This window comes from Microtus ochrogaster, unplaced genomic scaffold (assembly GCF_000317375.1).
Source record: "Microtus ochrogaster isolate Prairie Vole_2 unplaced genomic scaffold, MicOch1.0 UNK149, whole genome shotgun sequence".
NCBI classification, from domain to species: Eukaryota; Metazoa; Chordata; class Mammalia; order Rodentia; family Cricetidae; genus Microtus; species Microtus ochrogaster.
In genome coordinates this window covers 340,065-344,360 of record NW_004949247.1, presented here as the reverse complement: position 1 = coordinate 344,360, position 4,296 = coordinate 340,065, and the positions used below count along the sequence as shown (strand labels likewise).

At 41.1% G+C, this 4,296-nt stretch overlaps 1 pseudogene; it reads right to left on the bottom strand.

Moving 5' to 3' along the window:
- Positions 1-436: 436 nt before the first annotated feature.
- LOC102001820 overlaps positions 437-4,296 on the bottom strand; it is a 12,162-nt pseudogene continuing 8,302 nt past the window's right edge.

The window sequence follows — 4,296 nt, the reverse complement described above, 5'->3', positions numbered from 1 at the left end:
CTAACACAACAAACCCCCTCCCAAAAAAGTAAGAAAAATAACCAGTCGAACCAAAGCAGCTACGCACATACACGGCAGTAGCAAATGGACACGTGGAGGATAAGTGGAGGTGGAGGAGCTGGTGTTCTGACGTTAAAGGTAGCTTCTCCTGTAAGAATAGGCTTTCTAAACTTTGCTGAGTACACTTTCATGTCCTCTGTGTGCTGTGAACTCATCATAAACCCTGACATGGCCTTCAGTCAGAGACACAGAAGCCCCGTAATGTCACCCTTCCGTACTCTTGCCTGAAAGATGGCGCTCAGGAGCTCTACTTCGGTGAATAAATGGAGTCACTTACAGGAGACACCCGACAACTGTGTGTGAGATGAGTAGCTGACTGATTGACAGCTGTCGGTCCTTTTACATAAACTACCCTTACTCGCTTATGGAGATATTGTTAGCCTAGCAGGAAAAATAAAGAGTGCGTTAGTGAAAACATGCCTGGGGGACTGGAGAGATGGCTCAGAGGTTAAGTGTACTGACTGCTCTTCCAGAAGTCCTGAGCTCAATTCCCAACAACCACATGATGGCTCATAGCCATCTGTGATGAGATCTGGTACCCTCTTCTGGCATCGAGGTGTACATGCAGGAAGAACATTGTATACATAATAAATAAATCTAAAGGAAGGAAGGAAGGAAGGAAGGGAGGGAGGGAGGGAGGGAGGAATGAAAGAAAAAGAAAACATGCTTGGAAACCAAAGTCAGCTTTTGCTTTTGCTGTGTCTGTTTCCTGGCTGCTTTGCTCTTTCTTTTTTTCTGTTTGTCCCCTTGTTTCCCATTGCCTGGTTATAATTTTGAATATGAACTTTGCTTTGCTATTGCCACTGTGATTCAGGTAAATTCACACTGATTGGACCCATGACATTGCTCTGGTGTCTGTCGCTTGACCATTTGTTACCGCAAAGGATTTCCCTTCTACCTGCCCTAACCCAGAAACTCAAATTCAGGCTAGCCTCAAATTCAAAGAGATCTTCCAGTTTCTGCCTCTACTCTGCTGAAGTTAATGTGTGTGCCACCATGCCCAACTGAGGTTTAATATGTATGTGTTTCTCTGGAGAGGCAGGATAAAATGGTATGGGTGCCAGTGCTTTCAATCAGACAACCTAGTTTCAAGTCCCGGCTTTGACAAGTTTGTGGCTCCTAGGGGCTCAGGAGGGAGTGCCAGAAAATGTCACTGTCAAATCAGATTTTATATGGCATAAACAAATCTAAAGGAATCAACAGAAAATGGTAAGTTACCCTGAGATTAAAAAAGTCAGAAGCTATTTCTACAGCTGCACTCAAAGAGCAAGGAGGGGATACAATGTTATGGCATAAAAACCTGGTTGAGAACTAGCTGGAGTTATGGAAAAGTTGCTGCCCCTCAAAGATGTACACCTCACCTATGGGGCACACCTCTTCCAGAAGGATGTCAGAGCAGGAAGAAGACAGAAACAATCTTTGCTGCCATGCAGTACCTCTCAGAACTCCAGATCAGATCAAGTTAAAAGTCATGGGTGCAGCACAGAGTTTGAAATTTTCTTCTGATTTTACCAACTATTTGTCAGATCAAACTGGGATTAAGAATTGGAGACTTGGGGTAAGAGAATAGCATGGGTTTGGATAAACATGGGGAGATAAACATATTCAGAATCAGACTGTAATTTCTCATCTTTCCTCACTGTGTCCTCCAACCAGGCATTGACAACAGTAACAAGTTATTTTTATCTGCTGCAGCAGTGGCACTTTAGGGAACAAAAATGATTGTTGTATTGTTGAACCCATACAGCAAATATGTGGAAGGGAGCTTGCCCCAGAAGAGAGAACAAACCTAAGAGTCTAGAGTGGGGAACAGCTCATAGTGATCGAGAGATGTTTGACAAAGATGGGAGTGACATCAGTCATTATGTCTCTCAGTGCTGTGAGATGACCTGGGTATGATTCTGCTAGATGACCTGACTAAATATGATTGTCTTAGGCCTTGTTCAGTTGCTGTAAAAAGACACCATGACCATGGCAACTCTTCAATTTTTTGTTTTTGCTTTTTTTTTCTCCTTTTGTGTGTGTGTGTGCTGGCAAAGGTTTCTCTGTGTAACAGCTCTGGTTGTCCTGTAATCCACTTTTGTAGATCAGGATGGTCTCAAACATCAAACCTGCTTCTGCCTCCCAGTATGCTGGAATTAAAAGTGTGCACCGCTATCACCCAGCTCAACCTAGGAAACTCGGATAAAGGAAAACATTTCAGTGGGGCTGACTTACAGTTTCAGAGGTTTAGTCCATGATCTCGTGGTGGGGAGCAGGGCAGCAGACAAGCAGACGTGTTACTGGGGAGGTGGCTGAGAGTTCTACATCTGTATTGGCAGGCAATACTGAGAGACTGAGACACTAGTCCTGGTTTGAGCATTTGAGACCCAAAAGAGCACCCCAGTAACACACTTCTTCCAATAAGGCCACACCCACTCCAGTAGGGCCAAACCTAATAATGTCACTCCCTTGTGACCAAATATCCAAATCTATGAGTCTCTGTGGGCCTATGTGGGTCATTCTTACTCAAGCTACAACAAATATATACTAAGGCTTTAAGAAAAAAAACATGGGAGGCTAGAAAGATGTCTCAGTGATTAAGGGCACTGGCTGCTCTTACAGTGGATGTAAGTTCAAAAACAAACACCCATATGGTGTTCACAACAGCTGTTATGTGTAGCTGAAGTTACAGAGAACTGCAGTTCCAGGGAATATGCCAAGGGCAGATTCTTCCAATGGTACCAGGCATGCACATGGTGCATACAACAAACAATAGGTAAAACAACATACATACATTTAAAATAACAAAATTATATTTTTAAATTGTATGAACTTTTATCCTAGGCAAAATCCCAAGGTCTGATGGCCTGTTTTCTTGTGTATAAATGTTATTTATTTGAAACAGACATTTGGTGCGGGACAATTGTCTATATTCTGTCAATTATGTTTTAAATAAATGCTGATTGGCCACTATCCAGGTAGGATGTATAGGCAGGACAGCAGGACAGGAAGTAGAGGTGGGTCAATGAGAACAGGAGAATTCTGGGAAGAGGGAAGCTTCCTCCCCAGTCCTGTCCAGACACTGAAGAAGGAAGATGTGACCTGCCCCGCTGAAAAAGGTACCAAGCCATGTGGCTAACATATACTAGAATAATGGGCTAATTAATATAAGTTATAAGAGATAATAAGAAGCCTGAGCTAATAGGTCAATCCTTTTATAACTAATGTAGACCTCTGTGTGATTTTTCTTTGGGACATAATGACTACAGGAACGGGGCAGGACAGAAACCCCAACATCAGACATTAACAAAAGAATCTGCCAAACTTGGGTGAAGGGATGGTTAAAGGGAACTATGAGGTAATATATGCTTACATTAAACTAAGGAAGGCTTCCAGTTAACAATATTAATTTGTACCCTAAAAACAAAGAGCAGAACAAACTAACCCCTGGAACCATAAGAATAAAAATAAGACTAAGAAAAGAATCTTCTTAAAAAGTAGAAAATACAGATACGGTATAAAAAAATTAATGAAGTAATGAAACTCAATGAAGACAATTCTTCCTTTACCCCTTGTACTCCCAGCCCTCACTTGGACATCAATGGGCAAGGAAAGTTGAATGACACTCTAATTAATAAATGTGATGTACCAAATGAAGAGGATAAAAGGCAAAACATCATCATCCCAACAAATTCAGAAACACAAAGGTGTCAAAGCTCAACACCCTTTCTGATAAAATCTGTTAGTAAACGAGGTATGAAAAGAACATACACACATACACACACGTGCACACACATGCACACACACAAGACTTACAGTAAAATACAAAGAACAGTATAGTTAACAGTGAAAAGTTGAAGCCAGGAAAGGTGTCTATTTTCACCCGTACTCACTATGGCACTATAAAGTTGACTTCAAACTAAAATCAATCAGAAGAGATGGAGAGGGACATTTTATACTCGTAACAGGAACAATTCATCAGGATGAAGTCTCAATCATGACTATCTATGCTTCTAATATAAAAGCACACACTTACGTAAAAGAAAAATTACTAAAACTCAAGGCAGTCATCAAACCATACACACTAATAGTAGGAGATTTCAACACTCCTCTCTCACCAATGGACAGGTCAATCAGACAGAACATAAACCTAACAGAGAAATAAGAGAATTAATGGAGTTAACAAATAAAATGAACTTAACAGACATCTATAGAACTTTCCACCCAAATAAGAAAGAATATACCTTCTTCTCT